The sequence below is a fragment of the Cynocephalus volans genome, chromosome 12 (genome assembly GCF_027409185.1).
Source record: "Cynocephalus volans isolate mCynVol1 chromosome 12, mCynVol1.pri, whole genome shotgun sequence".
NCBI classification, from domain to species: Eukaryota; Metazoa; Chordata; class Mammalia; order Dermoptera; family Cynocephalidae; genus Cynocephalus; species Cynocephalus volans.
The window spans coordinates 83,122,388-83,146,190 of NC_084471.1; positions in this window are offsets into that span (position 1 = coordinate 83,122,388).

Genomic DNA, 23,803 nt, shown 5'->3' on the forward strand with positions numbered 1-23,803 from the left:
GTTTGGAACGTTGAGAGACCAGCAAGAGGTTACAGTCCGGCAGCTAAGCCCCTCTGAAGCGCATGGACATTCACCAGTCCATCAGGAGGCCCTCACTCAGCCCGAAGAGCTTCCGAAGCAACCTTCCCCAAGCCAGCAAGAGAGCTCAGCTCCGTCTCCCGAGCCCCCTGAGGGTGTTGAACCTCCAGCAGTCCAGCAGGACTACCCAACGCAGCCACCAGCATCCTCTTTGGAGGATTCAGGTCACAGTCCACTGAAGGACGAGATGACATTTTCACCACTAGGTCTGCCTTTTATCTCCAGAGGTCATGAGTCCACACTGCCTGGTACAACAGTTATGCATGTGCATGTGGAGCTCACCGTGACTCCTCCAGAGCCTAGTGCCCATGTGGAACCTTCTCCAGTCTGGCAGGAGGGCCCTGCGAAGCCTTCGGTTCGCGCCGGGCAGCTTGAATTTTCCCCATCCCAATCCCAACCCGCTGGCCAAACTCCAGAGTTCCCTTGAAAATGTTGAAATTGATCTAGCCCAGCGAGGGGCCTCAGCTCAGACTCCAGATCATCTTCAGGAGGTAGGCCCTTCTCCAGTCCAACAGGAGGCTCCTGCTGGGCCACCAGAGCCCTCTATGGACGTTGAACCACCTGTGAACCAGAAGGAGGCCCCAGGTCTGCCACTAGAGCCTCCTGAAGAGGAGCCTGAGCTTTAGCCCATGCCAAGGACGCTGCAGCTCCACCTTCAGAGCCACCTAAAAAGGTGGAACCTTCCCCACCTCAGCAGGCGACCGCCATCTTAACCTGCAGAACTGCCTGAGAATGTAGACTCATCCCCGGACCACCAAGGGGCCCTTCCTCAGTCTCCAGGTCCCGCCAAGGAGGCAGAACCTCCTCCAGTTCTGCACGAGGTCCCAGCTTGGCCGGCAGAGTCCTCTGGGCTGGCCCCGGCTCAGCCTCCAGAGCCACCTAAGGACGTGGTAGCTCCACCACCAATGCATTATGAGATGACCGTTCCAACACAAACCAAGTCAGGATCAAGCTCAGAATCCAACGTTGCCCATTATCACATTTCAACCTTTGGACCGGGACATGACCAGCACTCCAGAACCCACTGGTCAGGCTGAACATTCTGCAGCCCTAAAGGAGACTACAGCTCCCTCTCCAAAGCCCCCCGGAGGTAACCTATCCACATGCACACTGGGCTCAGCCTCCGAACCTGACTCGAGTCACAGATCAACCTTTCCATCTGGCACTCCCCAAAACTCCAGAACCCACTGTGGAGGTTGAACACTCTCCAACAATGCACGAGAACCCAACTCAGCTTCCACGGCCACCTACAGAGGTCGTAGCTCAACCTCCGGTGTATGAAGATGAGACAGTTTCAACACCAGCATCACCTGTGCTTATAGCCCTGGCAGACCCGGGGGCCTTTGACGACACGGGAGCCTCTGCTGCCTCCCAGCTGTTGGTCCCAACACAGGAATGGCTCGAGAACCGGGTTCCATTCCCGGGCAAGGAGTCAGCTCAAAAGCTGCCCGCAGAGCCAGGGCACTTTGCTGTTCCACGTCCGGATCTGCATGACAAGCTGGCTTGGCCACGAAGGCTCCAAGACGTGGCTCCGATGCAAGATTGGGATCAGCATCAGGCCCTGGCTCTGCCTCCTCGACTCAAAAGATTCAAACTGTGGGCCTAGATCAGGCTGCAGACCACCAGTCATTTCAAATCCTGGTTCCGCATCTAGATAGTGAGAGTTCAGAAGCAGCAAAGTTTGTCCTTTCACCCCTGAATCCGAGGAAAGATCTAGCTCAGCATCCGCGGCTTGCTAAGGTTGTTCGAACTCCACACCGATCTGTGTCCCCAGCTAAGCGTCAAAAACCAGGGTTGGAGGATGAGAAACGATCTTTGCGGATGGATGTCGATTATCCTGAAATTTCTCTAGAATCCCAGAAGGGCCCCGATGACTTGTCTGGAGGCCCCTGAGCCAGTTAAAACTAACCAATTTCAGCAAGAGGCCCTACCTATCTCAAAACCTAGAGACACCAGGAGAGCCAATCCTCTCCAGCCCAGCAGGAAGACCCAGCTGAGCCTCCACAGCGCCCCGAGGAGGCAGAACTTTCTCCAACCGAGCAGGAAGGAGGTCCCAGCTACGTATGTTGAGTCCGGGGAGGAGGTAGAACATTCTCTAACACAGCAGGAGGCCCCAGCTCATCCTCCGAAGCCCCCCGAGGACACAGAACTTTGTCCAACCCAGCAGCAGGTTCCAGATCCACCTGCACAGCCCCCGGAGGATGGAGAACTGTCACTAACGCGGCAGGAGGCTCCAGCTCAAAGTGCACAGTCCCTCCTGTGGATGTCGAACCTTCTCCTGGTCAGCAGGAGCAGCCAGTTCAGAAGCCTGCTGGGTCTCCTGGGGAGTGTAAACCTTCTTCAGTTCAGCAAGAGGCCCCAAGTCAGGCTCCCGAGTTCCCTGTGAAGAGTATAGCTCAAACTCCACCACATCATGAGGTGACGGTTCAACCCCCAAGTCAGGACCAAGCTCACGATTATAACTTGCCCGTCGTTACAGTTGTAGCCCAGACGTAGCCCACTAACCTGCGGGTGTGGTCATTACCATAAGCACACGGCCTACCGTGGGGGCTGAAACTTCTCCAGGCCAGCAGGAGACCTCAGCCCAGCGTCCAGGCCTCCCTGTGGAGGCCGAACCTTCTCCCAGTGAGCAGGGGCAGCCAGCTCAGACTTCGGGGTGTCCCGAGGAGAGTGAACCTTGTCCAATCCAACAGGAGCAATCAGCTCAGGCTCCAGAGCATCACGAAGTGACAGTTTTACCTCCACGTCACCAACACACTAAGTATTCAAACTTGCCCAATATTAACCCCCCAGGGCTGCAGCTTACCATAACAATAGAGGCGGCTGCAGAGGTGGGGACTTTTCCAGTCTGCCACCAGTCCACAGCTCAGCCCTCATGGCCAACTCATGACGCCGAACCTTCTACAACCCAGCAGGAGGTGCCCACTCTGCCTCCAGGGCCTCCTGAACAGGTGGAGCCTTTTTCATTTCAACAAGAAGCTTCAGTTCGACCTGCAGAACCTATTGAGGGGGAGAAACCCTCCTTAACCCAGCGGGAGGCTGCGGCCGAAAATCCACAGACCACTGAGGAGGAGGAACCTTCTGCCACCCGGCAGGACCCCTAGGTCAGCCTCTAGAGCTCCCTATTGAAGTCGTAGCTCAACCTCTAGAGCCTCAAGAGGTAACAGCGTCCCCTGTAGGGGCACGATCAAGTTCAGCCTCCAACATTGCACACTGTTGCTGGTAAATCTATGAATGTCTTGGTTACCACTAGGGTCCAGAGCTCACTGCTGAGGTTGAAACGTCAACCCCACCGGAGGCCCCAGCTCAGTCCACAGTGTCTCCCGAAGAGTTTGGAACGTTGAGAGACCAGCAAGAGGTTACAGTCCGGCAGCTAAGCCCCTCTGAAGCGCATGGACATTCATTCACCAGTCCATCAGGAGGCCCTCACTCAGCCCGAAGAGCTTCCGAAGCAACCTTCCCCAAGCCAGCAAGAGAGCTCAGCTCCGTCTCCCGAGCCCCCTGAGGGTGTTGAACCTCCAGCAGTCCAGCAGGACTACCCAACGCAGCCACCAGCATCCTCTTTGGAGGATTCAGGTCACAGTCCACTGAAGGACGAGATGACATTTTCACCACTAGGTCTGCCTTTTATCTCCAGAGGTCATGAGTCCACACTGCCTGGTACAACAGTTATGCATGTGCATGTGGAGCTCACCGTGACTCCTCCAGAGCCTAGTGCCCATGTGGAACCTTCTCCAGTCTGGCAGGAGGGCCCTGCGAAGCCTTCGGTTCGCGCCGGGCAGCCTGAATTTTCCCCATCCCAATCCCAACCCGCTGGCCAAACTCCAGAGTTCCCTTGAAAATGTTGAAATTGATCTAGCCCAGCGAGGGGCCTCAGCTCAGACTCCAGATCATCTTCAGGAGGTAGGCCCTTCTCCAGTCCAACAGGAGGCTCCTGCTGGGCCACCAGAGCCCTCTATGGACGTTGAACCACCTGTGAACCAGCAGGAGGCCCCAGGTCTGCCACTAGAGCCTCCTGAAGAGGAGCCTGAGCTTTAGCCCGTGCCCAGGACGCTGCAGCTCCACCTTCAGAGCCACCTAAAAAGGTGGAACCTTCCCCACCTCAGCAGGCGACCGCCATCTTAACCTGCAGAACTGCCTGAGAATGTAGACTCATCCCCGGACCACCAAGGGGCCCTTCCTCAGTCTCCAGGTCCCGCCAAGGAGGCAGAACCTCCTCCAGTTCTGCACGAGGTCCCAGCTTGGCCGGCAGAGTCCTCTGGGCTGGCCCCGGCTCAGCCTCCAGAGCCACCTAAGGACGTGGTAGCTCCACCACCAATGCATTATGAGATGACCGTTCCAACACAAACCAAGTCAGGATCAAGCTCAGAATCCAACGTTGCCCATTATCACATTTCAACCTTTGGACCGGGACATGACCAGCACTCCAGAACCCACTGGTCAGGCTGAACATTCTGCAGCCCTAAAGGAGACTACAGCTCCCTCTCCAAAGCCCCCCGGAGGTAACCTATCCACATGCACACTGGGCTCAGCCTCCGAACCTGACTCGAGTCACAGATCAACCTTTCCATCTGGCACTCCCCAAAACTCCAGAACCCACTGTGGAGGTTGAACACTCTCCAACAATGCACGAGAACCCAACTCAGCTTCCACGGCCACCTACAGAGGTCGTAGCTCAACCTCCGGTGTATGAAGATGAGACAGTTTCAACACCAGCATCACCTGTGCTTATAGCCCTGGCAGACCCGGGGGCCTTTGACGACACGGGAGCCTCTGCTGCCTCCCAGCTGTTGGTCCCAACACAGGAATGGCTCGAGAACCGGGTTCCATTCCCGGGCAAGGAGTCAGCTCAAAAGCTGCCCGCAGAGCCAGGGCACTTTGCTGTTCCACGTCCGGATCTGCATGACAAGCTGGCTTGGCCACGAAGGCTCCAAGACGTGGCTCCGATGCAAGATTGGGATCAGCATCAGGCCCTGGCTCTGCCTCCTCGACTCAAAAGATTCAAACTGTGGGCCTAGATCAGGCTGCAGACCACCAGTCATTTCAAATCCTGGTTCCGCATCTAGATAGTGAGAGTTCAGAAGCAGCAAAGTTTGTCCTTTCACCCCTGAATCCGAGGAAAGATCTAGCTCAGCATCCGCGGCTTGCTAAGGTTGTTCGAACTCCACACCGATCTGTGTCCCCAGCTAAGCGTCAAAAACCAGGGTTGGAGGATGAGAAACGATCTTTGCGGATGGATGTCGATTATCCTGAAATTTCTCTAGAATCCCAGAAGGGCCCCGATGACTTGTCTGGAGGCCCCTGAGCCAGTTAAAACTAACCAATTTCAGCAAGAGGCCCTACCTATCTCAAAACCTAGAGACACCAGGAGAGCCAATCCTCTCCAGCCCAGCAGGAAGACCCAGCTGAGCCTCCACAGCGCCCCGAGGAGGCAGAACTTTCTCCAACCGAGCAGGAAGGAGGTCCCAGCTACGTATGTTGAGTCCGGGGAGGAGGTAGAACATTCTCTAACACAGCAGGAGGCCCCAGCTCATCCTCCGAAGCCCCCCGAGGACACAGAACTTTGTCCAACCCAGCAGCAGGTTCCAGATCCACCTGCACAGCCCCCGGAGGATGGAGAACTGTCACTAACGCGGCAGGAGGCTCCAGCTCAAAGTGCACAGTCCCTCCTGTGGATGTCGAACCTTCTCCTGGTCAGCAGGAGCAGCCAGTTCAGAAGCCTGCTGGGTCTCCTGGGGAGTGTAAACCTTCTTCAGTTCAGCAAGAGGCCCCAAGTCAGGCTCCCGAGTTCCCTGTGAAGAGTATAGCTCAAACTCCACCACATCATGAGGTGACGGTTCAACCCCCAAGTCAGGACCAAGCTCACGATTATAACTTGCCCGTCGTTACAGTTGTAGCCCAGACGTAGCCCACTAACCTGCGGGTGTGGTCATTACCATAAGCACACGGCCTACCGTGGGGGCTGAAACTTCTCCAGGCCAGCAGGAGACCTCAGCCCAGCGTCCAGGCCTCCCTGTGGAGGCCGAACCTTCTCCCAGTGAGCAGGGGCAGCCAGCTCAGACTTCGGGGTGTCCCGAGGAGAGTGAACCTTGTCCAATCCAACAGGAGCAATCAGCTCAGGCTCCAGAGCATCACGAAGTGACAGTTTTACCTCCACGTCACCAACACACTAAGTATTCAAACTTGCCCAATATTAACCCCCCAGGGCTGCAGCTTACCATAACAATAGAGGCGGCTGCAGAGGTGGGGACTTTTCCAGTCTGCCACGAGTCCACAGCTCAGCCCTCATGGCCAACTCATGAAGCCGAACCTTCTACAACCCAGCAGGAGGTGCCCACTCTGCCTCCAGGGCCTCCTGAACAGGTGGAGCCTTTTTCATTTCAACAAGAAGCTTCAGTTCGACCTGCAGAACCTATTGAGGGGGAGAAACCCTCCTTAACCCAGCGGGAGGCTGCGGCCGAAAATCCACAGACCACTGAGGAGGAGGAACCTTCTGCCACCCGGCAGGACCCCTAGGTCAGCCTCTAGAGCTCCCTATTGAAGTCGTAGCTCAACCTCTAGAGCCTCAAGAGGTAACAGCGTCCCCTGTAGGGCACGATCAAGTTCAGCCTCCAACATTGCACACTGTTGCTGGTAAATCTATGAATGTCTTGGTTACCACTAGGGTCCAGAGCTCACTGCTGAGGTTGAAACGTCAACCCCACCGGAGGCCCCAGCTCAGTCCACAGTGTCTCCCGAAGAGTTTGGAACGTTGAGAGACCAGCAAGAGGTTACAGTCCGGCAGCTAAGCCCCTCTGAAGCGCATGGACATTCATTCACCAGTCCATCAGGAGGCCCTCACTCAGCCCGAAGAGCTTCCGAAGCAACCTTCCCCAAGCCAGCAAGAGAGCTCAGCTCCGTCTCCCGAGCCCCCTGAGGGTGTTGAACCTCCAGCAGTCCAGCAGGACTACCCAACGCAGCCACCAGCATCCTCTTTGGAGGATTCAGGTCACAGTCCACTGAAGGACGAGATGACATTTTCACCACTAGGTCTGCCTTTTATCTCCAGAGGTCATGAGTCCACACTGCCTGGTACAACAGTTATGCATGTGCATGTGGAGCTCACCGTGACTCCTCCAGAGCCTAGTGCCCATGTGGAACCTTCTCCAGTCTGGCAGGAGGGCCCTGCGAAGCCTTCGGTTCGCGCCGGGCAGCTTGAATTTTCCCCATCCCAATCCCAACCCGCTGGCCAAACTCCAGAGTTCCCTTGAAAATGTTGAAATTGATCTAGCCCAGCGAGGGGCCTCAGCTCAGACTCCAGATCATCTTCAGGAGGTAGGCCCTTCTCCAGTCCAACAGGAGGCTCCTGCTGGGCCACCAGAGCCCTCTATGGACGTTGAACCACCTGTGAACCAGCAGGAGGCCCCAGGTCTGCCACTAGAGCCTCCTGAAGAGGAGCCTGAGCTTTAGCCCGTGCCCAGGACGCTGCAGCTCCACCTTCAGAGCCACCTAAAAAGGTGGAACCTTCCCCACCTCAGCAGGTGACCACCATCTTAACCTGCAGAACTGCCTGAGAATGTAGACTCATCCCCGGACCACCAAGGGGCCCTTCCTCAGTCTCCAGGTCCCGCCAAGGAGGCAGAACCTCCTCCAGTTCTGCACGAGGTCCCAGCTTGGCCGGCAGAGTCCTCTGGGCTGGCCCCGGCTCAGCCTCCAGAGCCACCTAAGGACGTGGTAGCTCCACCACCAATGCATTATGAGATGACCGTTCCAACACAAACCAAGTCAGGATCAAGCTCAGAATCCAACGTTGCCCATTATCACATTTCAACCTTTGGACCAGGACATGACCAGCACTCCAGAACCCACTGGTCAGGCTGAACATTCTGCAGCCCTAAAGGAGACTACAGCTCCCTCTCCAAAGCCCCCCGGAGGTAACCTATCCACATGCACACTGGGCTCAGCCTCCGAACCTGACTCGAGTCACAGATCAACCTTTCCATCTGGCACTCCCCAAAACTCCAGAACCCACTGTGGAGGTTGAACACTCTCCAACAATGCACGAGAACCCAACTCAGCTTCCACGGCCACCTACAGAGGTCGTAGCTCAACCTCCGGTGTATGAAGATGAGACAGTTTCAACACCAGCATCACCTGTGCTTATAGCCCTGGCAGACCCGGGGGCCTTTGACGACACGGGAGCCTCTGCTGCCTCCCAGCTGTTGGTCCCAACACAGGAATGGCTCGAGAACCGGGTTCCATTCCCGGGCAAGGAGTCAGCTCAAAAGCTGCCCGCAGAGCCAGGGCACTTTGCTGTTCCACGTCCGGATCTGCATGACAAGCTGGCTTGGCCACGAAGGCTCCAAGACGTGGCTCCGATGCAAGATTGGGATCAGCATCAGGCCCTGGCTCTGCCTCCTCGACTCAAAAGATTCAAACTGTGGGCCTAGATCAGGCTGCAGACCACCAGTCATTTCAAATCCTGGTTCCGCATCTAGATAGTGAGAGTTCAGAAGCAGCAAAGTTTGTCCTTTCACCCCTGAATCCGAGGAAAGATCTAGCTCAGCATCCGCGGCTTGCTAAGGTTGTTCGAACTCCACACCGATCTGTGTCCCCAGCTAAGCGTCAAAAACCAGGATTGGAGGATGAGAAACGATCTTTGCGGATGGATGTCGATTATCCTGAAATTTCTCTAGAATCCCAGAAGGGCCCCGATGACTTGTCTGGAGGCCCCTGAGCCAGTTAAAACTAACCAATTTCAGCAAGAGGCCCTACCTATCTCAAAACCTAGAGACACCAGGAGAGCCAATCCTCTCCAGCCCAGCAAGAAGACCCAGCTGAGCCTCCACAGCGCCCCGAGGAGGCAGAACTTTCTCCAACCGAGCAGGAAGGAGGTCCCAGCTACGTATGTTGAGTCCGGGGAGGAGGTAGAACATTCTCTAACACAGCAGGAGGCACCAGCTCATCCTCCGAATCCCCTGAGGACACAGAACTTTGTCCAACCCAGCGGCAGGTTCCAGATCCACCTGCACAGCCCCCGGAGGATGGAGAACTGTCTCTAACGCGGCAGGAGGCTCCAGCTCAAAGTGCACAGTCCCTCCTGTGGATGTCGAACCTTCTCCTGGTCAGCAGGAGCAGCCAGTTCAGAAGCCTGCTGGGTCTCCTGGGGAGTGTAAACCTTCTTCAGTTCAGCAAGAGGCCCCAAGTCAGGCTCCCGAGTTCCCTGTGAAGAGTATAGCTCAAACTCCACCACATCATGAGGTGACGGTTCAACCCCCAAGTCAGGACCAAGCTCACGATTATAACTTGCCCGTCGTTACAGTTGTAGCCCAGACGTAGCCCACTAACCTGCGGGTGTGGTCATTACCATAAGCACACGGCCTACCGTGGGGGCTGAAACTTCTCCAGGCCAGCAGGAGACCTCAGCCCAGCGTCCAGGCCTTCCTGTGGAGGCCGAACCTTCTCCCAGTGAGCAGGGGCAGCCAGCTCAGACTTCGGGGTGTCCCGAGGAGAGTGAACCTTGTCCAATCCAACAGGAGCAATCAGCTCAGGCTCCAGAGCATCACGAAGTGACAGTTTTACCTCCACGTCACCAACACACTAAGTATTCAAACTTGCCCAATATTAACCCCCCAGGGCTGCAGCTTACCATAACAATAGAGGCGGCTGCAGAGGTGGGGACTTTTCCAGTCTGCCACCAGTCCACAGCTCAGCCCTCATGGCCAACTCATGACGCCGAACCTTCTACAACCCAGCAGGAGGTGCCCACTCTGCCTCCAGGGCCTCCTGAACAGGTGGAGCCTTTTTCATTTCAACAAGAAGCTTCAGTTCGACCTGCAGAACCTATTGAGGGGGAGAAACCCTCCTTAACCCAGCGGGAGGCTGCGGCCGAAAATCCACAGACCACTGAGGAGGAGGAACCTTCTGCCACCCGGCAGGACCCCTAGGTCAGCCTCTAGAGCTCCCTATTGAAGTCGTAGCTCAACCTCTAGAGCCTCAAGAGGTAACAGCGTCCCCTGTAGGGCACGATCAAGTTCAGCCTCCAACATTGCACACTGTTGCTGGTAAATCTATGAATGTCTTCGTTACCACTAGGGTCCAGAGCTCACTGCTGAGGTTGAAACGTCAACCCCACCGGAGGCCCCAGCTCAGTCCACAGTGTCTCCCGAAGAGTTTGGAACGTTGAGAGACCAGCAAGAGGTTACAGTCTGGCAGCTAAGCCCCTCTGAAGCGCATGGACATTCATTCACCAGTCCATCAGGAGGCCCTCACTCAGCCCGAAGAGCTTCCGAAGCAACCTTCCCCAAGCCAGCAAGAGAGCTCAGCTCCGTCTCCCGAGCCCCCTGAGGGTGTTGAACCTCCAGCAGTCCAGCAGGACTACCCAACGCAGCCACCAGCATCCTCTTTGGAGGATTCAGGTCACAGTCCACTGAAGGACGAGATGACATTTTCACCACTAGGTCTGCCTTTTATCTCCAGAGGTCATGAGTCCACACTGCCTGGTACAACAGTTATGCATGTGCATGTGGAGCTCACCGTGACTCCTCCAGAGCCTAGTGCCCATGTGGAACCTTCTCCAGTCTGGCAGGAGGGCCCTGCGAAGCCTTCGGTTCGCGCCGGGCAGCTTGAATTTTCCCCATCCCAATCCCAACCCGCTGGCCAAACTCCAGAGTTCCCTTGAAAATGTTGAAATTGATCTAGCCCAGCGAGGGGCCTCAGCTCAGACTCCAGATCATCTTCAGGAGGTAGGCCCTTCTCCAGTCCAACAGGAGGCTCCTGCTGGGCCACCAGAGCCCTCTATGGACGTTGAACCACCTGTGAACCAGCAGGAGGCCCCAGGTCTGCCACTAGAGCCTCCTGAAGAGGAGCCTGAGCTTTAGCCCGTGCCCAGGACGCTGCAGCTCCACCTTCAGAGCCACCTAAAAAGGTGGAACCTTCCCCACCTCAGCAGGTGACCGCCATCTTAACCTGCAGAACTGCATGAGAATGTAGACTCATCCCCGGACCACCAATGGGCCCTTCCTCAGTCTCCAGGTCCCGCCAAGGAGGCAGAACCTCCTCCAGTTCTGCACGAGGTCCCAGCTTGGCCGGCAGAGTCCTCTGGGCTGGCCCCGGCTCAGCCTCCAGAGCCACCTAAGGACGTGGTAGCTCCACCACCAATGCATTATGAGATGACCGTTCCAACACAAACCAAGTCAGGATCAAGCTCAGAATCCAACGTTGCCCATTATCACATTTCAACCTTTGGACCGGGACATGACCAGCACTCCAGAACCCACTGGTCAGGCTGAACATTCTGCAGCCCTAAAGGAGACTACAGCTCCCTCTCCAAAGCCCCCCGGAGGTAACCTATCCACATGCACACTGGGCTCAGCCTCCGAACCTGACTCGAGTCACAGATCAACCTTTCCATCTGGCACTCCCCAAAACTCCAGAACCCACTGTGGAGGTTGAACACTCTCCAACAATGCACGAGAACCCAACTCAGCTTCCACGGCCACCTACAGAGGTCGTAGCTCAACCTCCGGTGTATGAAGATGAGACAGTTTCAACACCAGCATCACCTGTGCTTATAGCCCTGGCAGACCCGGGGGCCTTTGACGACACGGGAGCCTCTGCTGCCTCCCAGCTGTTGGTCCCAACACAGGAATGGCTCGAGAACTTGGTTCCATTCCCGGGCAAGGAGTCAGCTCAAAAGCTGCCCGCAGAGCCAGGGCACTTTGCTGTTCCACGTCCGGATCTGCATGACAAGCTGGCTTGGCCACGAAGGCTCCAAGACGTGGCTCCGATGCAAGATTGGGATCAGCATCAGGCCCTGGCTCTGCCTCCTCGACTCAAAAGATTCAAACTGTGGGCCTAGATCAGGCTGCAGACCACCAGTCATTTCAAATCCTGGTTCCGCATCTAGATAGTGAGAGTTCAGAAGCAGCAAAGTTTGTCCTTTCACCCCTGAATCCGAGGAAAGATCTAGCTCAGCATCCGCGGCTTGCTAAGGTTGTTCGAACTCCACACCGATCTGTGTCCCCAGCTAAGCGTCAAAAACCAGGGTTGGAGGATGAGAAACGATCTTTGCGGATGGATGTCGATTATCCTGAAATTTCTCTAGAATCCCAGAAGGGCCCCGATGACTTGTCTGGAGGCCCCTGAGCCAGTTAAAACTAACCAATTTCAGCAAGAGGCCCTACCTATCTCAAAACCTAGAGACACCAGGAGAGCCAATCCTCTCCAGCCCAGCAGGAAGACCCAGCTGAGCCTCCACAGCGCCCCGAGGAGGCAGAACTTTCTCCAACCGAGCAGGAAGGAGGTCCCAGCTACGTATGTTGAGTCCGGGGAGGAGGTAGAACATTCTCTAACACAGCAGGAGGCCCCAGCTCATCCTCCGAAGCCCCCCGAGGACACAGAACTTTGTCCAACCCAGCAGCAGGTTCCAGATCCACCTGCACAGCCCCCGGAGGATGGAGAACTGTCACTAACGCGGCAGGAGGCTCCAGCTCAAAGTGCACAGTCCCTCCTGTGGATGTCGAACCTTCTCCTGGTCAGCAGGAGCAGCCAGTTCAGAAGCCTGCTGGGTCTCCTGGGGAGTGTAAACCTTCTTCAGTTCAGCAAGAGGCCCCAAGTCAGGCTCCCGAGTTCCCTGTGAAGAGTATAGCTCAAACTCCACCACATCATGAGGTGACGGTTCAACCCCCAAGTCAGGACCAAGCTCACGATTATAACTTGCCCGTCGTTACAGTTGTAGCCCAGACGTAGCCCACTAACCTGCGGGTGTGGTCATTACCATAAGCACACGGCCTACCGTGGGGGCTGAAACTTCTCCAGGCCAGCAGGAGACCTCAGCCCAGCGTCCAGGCCTCCCTGTGGAGGCCGAACCTTCTCCCAGTGAGCAGGGGCAGCCAGCTCAGACTTCGGGGTGTCCCGAGGAGAGTGAACCTTGTCCAATCCAACAGGAGCAATCAGCTCAGGCTCCAGAGCATCACGAAGTGACAGTTTTACCTCCACGTCACCAACACACTAAGTATTCAAACTTGCCCAATATTAACCCCCCAGGGCTGCAGCTTACCATAACAATAGAGGCGGCTGCAGAGGTGGGGACTTTTCCAGTCTGCCACCAGTCCACAGCTCAGCCCTCATGGCCAACTCATGACGCCGAACCTTCTACAACCCAGCAGGAGGTGCCCACTCTGCCTCCAGGGCCTCCTGAACAGGTGGAGCCTTTTTCATTTCAACAAGAAGCTTCAGTTCGACCTGCAGAACCTATTGAGGGGGAGAAACCCTCCTTAACCCAGCGGGAGGCTGCGGCCGAAAATCCACAGACCACTGAGGAGGAGGAACCTTCTGCCACCCGGCAGGACCCCTAGGTCAGCCTCTAGAGCTCCCTATTGAAGTCGTAGCTCAACCTCTAGAGCCTCAAGAGGTAACAGCGTCCCCTGTAGGGGCACGATCAAGTTCAGCCTCCAACATTGCACACTGTTGCTGGTAAATCTATGAATGTCTTGGTTACCACTAGGGTCCAGAGCTCACTGCTGAGGTTGAAACGTCAACCCCACCGGAGGCCCCAGCTCAGTCCACAGTGTCTCCCGAAGAGTTTGGAACGTTGAGAGACCAGCAAGAGGTTACAGTCCGGCAGCTAAGCCCCTCTGAAGCGCATGGACATTCATTCACCAGTCCATCAGGAGGCCCTCACTCAGCCCGAAGAGCTTCCGAAGCAACCTTCCCCAAGCCAGCAAGAGAGCTCAGCTCCGTCTCCCGAGCCCCCTGAGGGTGTTGAACCTCCAGCAGTCCAGCAGGACTACCCAACGCAGCCACCAGCATCCTCTTTGGAGGATTCAGGTCACAGTCCACTGAAGGACGAGATGACATTTTCACCACTAGGTCTGCCTTTTATCTCCAGAGGTCATGAGTCCACACTGCCTGGTACAACAGTTATGCATGTGCATGTGGAGCTCACCGTGACTCCTCCAGAGCCTAGTGCCCATGTGGAACCTTCTCCAGTCTGGCAGGAGGGCCCTGCGAAGCCTTCGGTTCGCGCCGGGCAGCCTGAATTTTCCCCATCCCAATCCCAACCCGCTGGCCAAACTCCAGAGTTCCCTTGAAAATGTTGAAATTGATCTAGCCCAGCGAGGGGCCTCAGCTCAGACTCCAGATCATCTTCAGGAGGTAGGCCCTTCTCCAGTCCAACAGGAGGCTCCTGCTGGGCCACCAGAGCCCTCTATGGACGTTGAACCACCTGTGAACCAGCAGGAGGCCCCAGGTCTGCCACTAGAGCCTCCTGAAGAGGAGCCTGAGCTTTAGCCCGTGCCCAGGACGCTGCAGCTCCACCTTCAGAGCCACCTAAAAAGGTGGAACCTTCCCCACCTCAGCAGGCGACCGCCATCTTAACCTGCAGAACTGCCTGAGAATGTAGACTCATCCCCGGACCACCAAGGGGCCCTTCCTCAGTCTCCAGGTCCCGCCAAGGAGGCAGAACCTCCTCCAGTTCTGCACGAGGTCCCAGCTTGGCCGGCAGAGTCCTCTGGGCTGGCCCCGGCTCAGCCTCCAGAGCCACCTAAGGACGTGGTAGCTCCACCACCAATGCATTATGAGATGACCGTTCCAACACAAACCAAGTCAGGATCAAGCTCAGAATCCAACGTTGCCCATTATCACATTTCAACCTTTGGACCGGGACATGACCAGCACTCCAGAACCCACTGGTCAGGCTGAACATTCTGCAGCCCTAAAGGAGACTACAGCTCCCTCTCCAAAGCCCCCCGGAGGTAACCTATCCACATGCACACTGGGCTCAGCCTCCGAACCTGACTCGAGTCACAGATCAACCTTTCCATCTGGCACTCCCCAAAACTCCAGAACCCACTGTGGAGGTTGAACACTCTCCAACAATGCACGAGAACCCAACTCAGCTTCCACGGCCACCTACAGAGGTCGTAGCTCAACCTCCGGTGTATGAAGATGAGACAGTTTCAACACCAGCATCACCTGTGCTTATAGCCCTGGCAGACCCGGGGGCCTTTGACGACACGGGAGCCTCTGCTGCCTCCCAGCTGTTGGTCCCAACACAGGAATGGCTCGAGAACTTGGTTCCATTCCCGGGCAAGGAGTCAGCTCAAAAGCTGCCCGCAGAGCCAGGGCACTTTGCTGTTCCACGTCCGGATCTGCATGACAAGCTGGCTTGGCCACGAAGGCTCCAAGACGTGGCTCCGATGCAAGATTGGGATCAGCATCAGGCCCTGGCTCTGCCTCCTCGACTCAAAAGATTCAAACTGTGGGCCTAGATCAGGCTGCAGACCACCAGTCATTTCAAATCCTGGTTCCGCATCTAGATAGTGAGAGTTCAGAAGCAGCAAAGTTTGTCCTTTCACCCCTGAATCCGAGGAAAGATCTAGCTCAGCATCCGCGGCTTGCTAAGGTTGTTCGAACTCCACACCGATCTGTGTCCCCAGCTAAGCGTCAAAAACCAGGGTTGGAGGATGAGAAACGATCTTTGCGGATGGATGTCGATTATCCTGAAATTTCTCTAGAATCCCAGAAGGGCCCCGATGACTTGTCTGGAGGCCCCTGAGCCAGTTAAAACTAACCAATTTCAGCAAGAGGCCCTACCTATCTCAAAACCTAGAGACACCAGGAGAGCCAATCCTCTCCAGCCCAGCAGGAAGACCCAGCTGAGCCTCCACAGCGCCCCGAGGAGGCAGAACTTTCTCCAACCGAGCAGGAAGGAGGTCCCAGCTACGTATGTTGAGTCCGGGGAGGAGGTAGAACATTCTCTAACACAGCAGGAGGCCCCAGCTCATCCTCCGAAGCCCCCCGAGGACACAGAACTTTGTCCAACCCAGCAGCAGGTTCCAGATCCACCTGCACAGCCCCCGGAGGATGGAGAACTGTCTCTAACGCGGCAGGAGGCTCCAGCTCAAAGTGCACAGTCCCTCCTGTGGATGTCGAACCTTCTCCTGGTCAGCAGGAGCAGCCAGTTCAGAAGCCTGCTGGGTCTCCTGGGGAGTGTAAACCTTCTTCAGTTCAGCAAGAGGCCCCAAGTCAGGCTCCCGAGTTCCCTGTGAAGAGTATAGCTCAAACTCCACCACATCATGAGGTGACGGTTCAACCCCCAAGTCAGGACCAAGCTCACGATTATAACTTGCCCGTCGTTACAGTTGTAGCCCAGACGTAGCCCACTAACCTGCGGGTGTGGTCATTACCATAAGCACACGGCCTACCGTGGGGGCTGAAACTTCTCCAGGCCAGCAGGAGACCTCAGCCCAGCGTCCAGGCCTCCCTGTGGAGGCCGAACCTTCTCCCAGTGAGCAGGGGCAGCCAGCTCAGACTTCGGGGTGTCCCGAGGAGAGTGAACCTTGTCCAATCCAACAGGAGCAATCAGCTCAGGCTCCAGAGCATCACGAAGTGACAGTTTTACCTCCACGTCACCAACACACTAAGTATTCAAACTTGCCCAATATTAACCCCCCAGGGCTGCAGCTTACCATAACAATAGAGGCGGCTGCAGAGGTGGGGACTTTTCCAGTCTGCCACCAGTCCACAGCTCAGCCCTCATGGCCAACTCATGACGCCGAACCTTCTACAACCCAGCAGGAGGTGCCCACTCTGCCTCCAGGGCCTCCTGAACAGGTGGAGCCTTTTTCATTTCAACAAGAAGCTTCAGTTCGACCTGCAGAACCTATTGAGGGGGAGAAACCCTCCTTAACCCAGCGGGAGGCTGCGGCCGAAAATCCACAGACCACTGAGGAGGAGGAACCTTCTGCCACCCGGCAGGACCCCTAGGTCAGCCTCTAGAGCTCCCTATTGAAGTCGTAGCTCAACCTCTAGAGCCTCAAGAGGTAACAGCGTCCCCTGTAGGGGCACGATCAAGTTCAGCCTCCAACATTGCACACTGTTGCTGGTAAATCTATGAATGTCTTGGTTACCACTAGGGTCCAGAGCTCACTGCTGAGGTTGAAACGTCAACCCCACCGGAGGCCCCAGCTCAGTCCACAGTGTCTCCCGAAGAGTTTGGAACGTTGAGAGACCAGCAAGAGGTTACAGTCCGGCAGCTAAGCCCCTCTGAAGCGCATGGACATTCATTCACCAGTCCATCAGGAGGCCCTCACTCAGCCCGAAGAGCTTCCGAAGCAACCTTCCCCAAGCCAGCAAGAGAGCTCAGCTCCGTCTCCCGAGCCCCCTGAGGGTGTTGAACCTCCAGCAGTCCAGCAGGACTACCCAACGCAGCCACCAGCATCCTCTTTGGAGGATTCAGGTCACAGTCCACTGAAGGACGAGATGACATTTTCACCACTAGGTCTGCCTTTTATCTCCAGAGGTCATGAGTCCACACTGCCTGGTACAACAGTTATGCATGTGCATGTGGAGCTCACCGTGACTCCTCCAGAGCCTAGTGCCCATGTGGAACCTTCTCCAGTCTGGCAGGAGGGCCCTGCGAAGCCTTCGGTTCGCGCCGGGCAGCCTGAATTTTCCCCATCCCAATCCCAACCCGCTGGCCAAACTCCAGAGTTCCCTTGAAAATGTTGAAATTGATCTAGCCCAGCGAGGGGCCTCAGCTCAGACTCCAGATCATCTTCAGGAGGTAGGCCCTTCTCCAGTCCAACAGGAGGCTCCTGCTGGGCCACCAGAGCCCTCTATGGACGTTGAACCACCTGTGAACCAGCAGGAGGCCCCAGGTCTGCCACTAGAGCCTCCTGAAGAGGAGCCTGAGCTTTAGCCCGTGCCCAGGACGCTGCAGCTCCACCTTCAGAGCCACCTAAAAAGGTGGAACCTTCCCCACCTCAGCAGGCGACCGCCATCTTAACCTGCAGAACTGCCTGAGAATGTAGACTCATCCCCGGACCACCAAGGGGCCCTTCCTCAGTCTCCAGGTCCCGCCAAGGAGGCAGAACCTCCTCCAGTTCTGCACGAGGTCCCAGCTTGGCCGGCAGAGTCCTCTGGGCTGGCCCCGGCTCAGCCTCCAGAGCCACCTAAGGACGTGGTAGCTCCACCACCAATGCATTATGAGATGACCGTTCCAACACAAACCAAGTCAGGATCAAGCTCAGAATCCAACGTTGCCCATTATCACATTTCAACCTTTGGACCGGGACATGACCAGCACTCCAGAACCCACTGGTCAGGCTGAACATTCTGCAGCCCTAAAGGAGACTACAGCTCCCTCTCCAAAGCCCCCCGGAGGTAACCTATCCACATGCACACTGGGCTCAGCCTCCGAACCTGACTCGAGTCACAGATCAACCTTTCCATCTGGCACTCCCCAAAACTCCAGAACCCACTGTGGAGGTTGAACACTCTCCAACAATGCACGAGAACCCAACTCAGCTTCCACGGCCACCTACAGAGGTCGTAGCTCAACCTCCGGTGTATGAAGATGAGACAGTTTCAACACCAGCATCACCTGTGCTTATAGCCCTGGCAGACCCGGGGGCCTTTGACGACACGGGAGCCTCTGCTGCCTCCCAGCTGTTGGTCCCAACACAGGAATGGCTCGAGAACTTGGTTCCATTCCCGGGCAAGGAGTCAGCTCAAAAGCTGCCCGCAGAGCCAGGGCACTTTGCTGTTCCACGTCCGGATCTGCATGACAAGCTGGCTTGGCCACGAAGGCTCCAAGACGTGGCTCCGATGCAAGATTGGGATCAGCATCAGGCCCTGGCTCTGCCTCCTCGACTCAAAAGATTCAAACTGTGGGCCTAGATCAGGCTGCAGACCACCAGTCATTTCAAATCCTGGTTCCGCATCTAGATAGTGAGAGTTCAGAAGCAGCAAAGTTTGTCCTTTCACCCCTGAATCCGAGGAAAGATCTAGCTCAGCATCCGCGGCTTGCTAAGGTTGTTCGAACTCCACACCGATCTGTGTCCCCAGCTAAGCGTCAAAAACCAGGGTTGGAGGATGAGAAACGATCTTTGCGGATGGATGTCGATTATCCTGAAATTTCTCTAGAATCCCAGAAGGGCCCCGATGACTTGTCTGGAGGCCCCTGAGCCAGTTAAAACTAACCAATTTCAGCAAGAGGCCCTACCTATCTCAAAACCTAGAGACACCAGGAGAGCCAATCCTCTCCAGCCCAGCAGGAAGACCCAGCTGAGCCTCCACAGCGCCCCGAGGAGGCAGAACTTTCTCCAACCGAGCAGGAAGGAGGTCCCAGCTACGTATGTTGAGTCCGGGGAGGAGGTAGAACATTCTCTAACACAGCAGGAGGCCCCAGCTCATCCTCCGAAGCCCCCCGAGGACACAGAACTTTGTCCAACCCAGCAGCAGGTTCCAGATCCACCTGCACAGCCCCCGGAGGATGGAGAACTGTCACTAACGCGGCAGGAGGCTCCAGCTCAAAGTGCACAGTCCCTCCTGTGGATGTCGAACCTTCTCCTGGTCAGCAGGAGCAGCCAGTTCAGAAGCCTGCTGGGTCTCCTGGGGAGTGTAAACCTTCTTCAGTTCAGCAAGAGGCCCCAAGTCAGGCTCCCGAGTTCCCTGTGAAGAGTATAGCTCAAACTCCACCACATCATGAGGTGACGGTTCAACCCCCAAGTCAGGACCAAGCTCACGATTATAACTTGCCCGTCGTTACAGTTGTAGCCCAGACGTAGCCCACTAACCTGCGGGTGTGGTCATTACCATAAGCACACGGCCTACCGTGGGGGCTGAAACTTCTCCAGGCCAGCAGGAGACCTCAGCCCAGCGTCCAGGCCTCCCTGTGGAGGCCGAACCTTCTCCCAGTGAGCAGGGGCAGCCAGCTCAGACTTCGGGGTGTCCCGAGGAGAGTGAACCTTGTCCAATCCAACAGGAGCAATCAGCTCAGGCTCCAGAGCATCACGAAGTGACAGTTTTACCTCCACGTCACCAACACACTAAGTATTCAAACTTGCCCAATATTAACCCCCCAGGGCTGCAGCTTACCATAACAATAGAGGCGGCTGCAGAGGTGGGGACTTTTCCAGTCTGCCACCAGTCCACAGCTCAGCCCTCATGGCCAACTCATGACGCCGAACCTTCTACAACCCAGCAGGAGGTGCCCACTCTGCCTCCAGGGCCTCCTGAACAGGTGGAGCCTTTTTCATTTCAACAAGAAGCTTCAGTTCGACCTGCAGAACCTATTGAGGGGGAGAAACCCTCCTTAACCCAGCGGGAGGCTGCGGCCGAAAATCCACAGACCACTGAGGAGGAGGAACCTTCTGCCACCCGGCAGGACCCCTAGGTCAGCCTCTAGAGCTCCCTATTGAAGTCGTAGCTCAACCTCTAGAGCCTCAAGAGGTAACAGCGTCCCCTGTAGGGGCACGATCAAGTTCAGCCTCCAACATTGCACACTGTTGCTGGTAAATCTATGAATGTCTTGGTTACCACTAGGGTCCAGAGCTCACTGCTGAGGTTGAAACGTCAACCCCACCGGAGGCCCCAGCTCAGTCCACAGTGTCTCCCGAAGAGTTTGGAACGTTGAGAGACCAGCAAGAGGTTACAGTCCGGCAGCTAAGCCCCTCTGAAGCGCATGGACATTCATTCACCAGTCCATCAGGAGGCCCTCACTCAGCCCGAAGAGCTTCCGAAGCAACCTTCCCCAAGCCAGCAAGAGAGCTCAGCTCCGTCTCCCGAGCCCCCTGAGGGTGTTGAACCTCCAGCAGTCCAGCAGGACTACCCAACGCAGCCACCAGCATCCTCTTTGGAGGATTCAGGTCACAGTCCACTGAAGGACGAGATGACATTTTCACCACTAGGTCTGCCTTTTATCTCCAGAGGTCATGAGTCCACACTGCCTGGTACAACAGTTATGCATGTGCATGTGGAGCTCACCGTGACTCCTCCAGAGCCTAGTGCCCATGTGGAACCTTCTCCAGTCTGGCAGGAGGGCCCTGCGAAGCCTTCGGTTCGCGCCGGGCAGCCTGAATTTTCCCCATCCCAATCCCAACCCGCTGGCCAAACTCCAGAGTTCCCTTGAAAATGTTGAAATTGATCTAGCCCAGCGAGGGGCCTCAGCTCAGACTCCAGATCATCTTCAGGAGGTAGGCCCTTCTCCAGTCCAACAGGAGGCTCCTGCTGGGCCACCAGAGCCCTCTATGGACGTTGAACCACCTGTGAACCAGCAGGAGGCCCCAGGTCTGCCACTAGAGCCTCCTGAAGAGGAGCCTGAGCTTTAGCCCGTGCCCAGGACGCTGCAGCTCCACCTTCAGAGCCACCTAAAAAGGTGGAACCTTCCCCACCTCAGCAGGCGACCGCCATCTTAACCTGCAGAACTGCCTGAGAATGTAGACTCATCCCCGGACCACCAAGGGGCCCTTCCTCAGTCTCCAGGTCCCGCCAAGGAGGCAGAACCTCCTCCAGTTCTGCACGAGGTCCCAGCTTGGCCGGCAGAGTCCTCTGGGCTGGCCCCGGCTCAGCCTCCAGAGCCACCTAAGGACGTGGTAGCTCCACCACCAATGCATTATGAGATGACCGTTCCAACACAAACCAAGTCAGGATCAAGCTCAGAATCCAACGTTGCCCATTATCACATTTCAACCTTTGGACCGGGACATGACCAGCACTCCAGAACCCACTGGTCAGGCTGAACATTCTGCAGCCCTAAAGGAGACTACAGCTCCCTCTCCAAAGCCCCCCGGAGGTAACCTATCCACATGCACACTGGGCTCAGCCTCCGAACCTGACTCGAGTCACAGATCAACCTTTCCATCTGGCACTCCCCAAAACTCCAGAACCCACTGTGGAGGTTGAACACTCTCCAACAATGCACGAGAACCCAACTCAGCTTCCACGGCCACCTACAGAGGTCGTAGCTCAACCTCCGGTGTATGAAGATGAGACAGTTTCAACACCAGCATCACCTGTGCTTATAGCCCTGGCAGACCCGGGGGCCTTTGACGACACGGGAGCCTCTGCTGCCTCCCAGCTGTTGGTCCCAACACAGGAATGGCTCGAGAACTTGGTTCCATTCCCGGGCAAGGAGTCAGCTCAAAAGCTGCCCGCAGAGCCAGGGCACTTTGCTGTTCCACGTCCGGATCTGCATGACAAGCTGGCTTGGCCACGAAGGCTCCAAGACGTGGCTCCGATGCAAGATTGGGATCAGCATCAGGCCCTGGCTCTGCCTCCTCGACTCAAAAGATTCAAACTGTGGGCCTAGATCAGGCTGCAGACCACCAGTCATTTCAAATCCTGGTTCCGCATCTAGATAGTGAGAGTTCAGAAGCAGCAAAGTTTGTCCTTTCACCCCTGAATCCGAGGAAAGATCTAGCTCAGCATCCGCGGCTTGCTAAGGTTGTTCGAACTCCACACCGATCTGTGTCCCCAGCTAAGCGTCAAAAACCAGGGTTGGAGGATGAGAAACGATCTTTGCGGATGGATGTCGATTATCCTGAAATTTCTCTAGAATCCCAGAAGGGCCCCGATGACTTGTCTGGAGGCCCCTGAGCCAGTTAAAACTAACCAATTTCAGCAAGAGGCCCTACCTATCTCAAAACCTAGAGACACCAGGAGAGCCAATCCTCTCCAGCCCAGCAGGAAGACCCAGCTGAGCCTCCACAGCGCCCCGAGGAGGCAGAACTTTCTCCAACCGAGCAGGAAGGAGGTCCCAGCTACGTATGTTGAGTCCGGGGAGGAGGTAGAACATTCTCTAACACAGCAGGAGGCCCCAGCTCATCCTCCGAAGCCCCCCGAGGACACAGAACTTTGTCCAACCCAGCAGCAGGTTCCAGATCCACCTGCACAGCCCCCGGAGGATGGAGAACTGTCACTAACGCGGCAGGAGGCTCCAGCTCAAAGTGCACAGTCCCTCCTGTGGATGTCGAACCTTCTCCTGGTCAGCAGGAGCAGCCAGTTCAGAAGCCTGCTGGGTCTCCTGGGGAGTGTAAACCTTCTTCAGTTCAGCAAGAGGCCCCAAGTCAGGCTCCCGAGTTCCCTGTGAAGAGTATAGCTCAAACTCCACCACATCATGAGGTGACGGTTCAACCCCCAAGTCAGGACCAAGCTCACGATTATAACTTGCCCGTCGTTACAGTTGTAGCCCAGACGTAGCCCACTAACCTGCGGGTGTGGTCATTACCATAAGCACACGGCCTACCGTGGGGGCTGAAACTTCTCCAGGCCAGCAGGAGACCTCAGCCCAGCGTCCAGGCCTCCCTGTGGAGGCCGAACCTTCTCCCAGTGAGCAGGGGCAGCCAGCTCAGACTTCGGGGTGTCCCGAGGAGAGTGAACCTTGTCCAATCCAACAGGAGCAATCAGCTCAGGCTCCAGAGCATCACGAAGTGACAGTTTTACCTCCACGTCACCAACACACTAAGTATTCAAACTTGCCCAATATTAACCCCCCAGGGCTGCAGCTTACCATAACAATAGAGGCGGCTGCAGAGGTGGGGACTTTTCCAGTCTGCCACCAGTCCACAGCTCAGCCCTCATGGCCAACTCATGACGCCGAACCTTCTACAACCCAGCAGGAGGTGCCCACTCTGCCTCCAGGGCCTCCTGAACAGGTGGAGCCTTTTTCATTTCAACAAGAAGCTTCAGTTCGACCTGCAGAACCTATTGAGGGGGAGAAACCCTCCTTAACCCAGCGGGAGGCTGCGGCCGAAAATCCACAGACCACTGAGGAGGAGGAACCTTCTGCCACCCGGCAGGACCCCTAGGTCAGCCTCTAGAGCTCCCTATTGAAGTCGTAGCTCAACCTCTAGAGCCTCAAGAGGTAACAGCGTCCCCTGTAGGGGCACGATCAAGTTCAGCCTCCAACATTGCACACTGTTGCTGGTAAATCTATGAATGTCTTGGTTACCACTAGGGT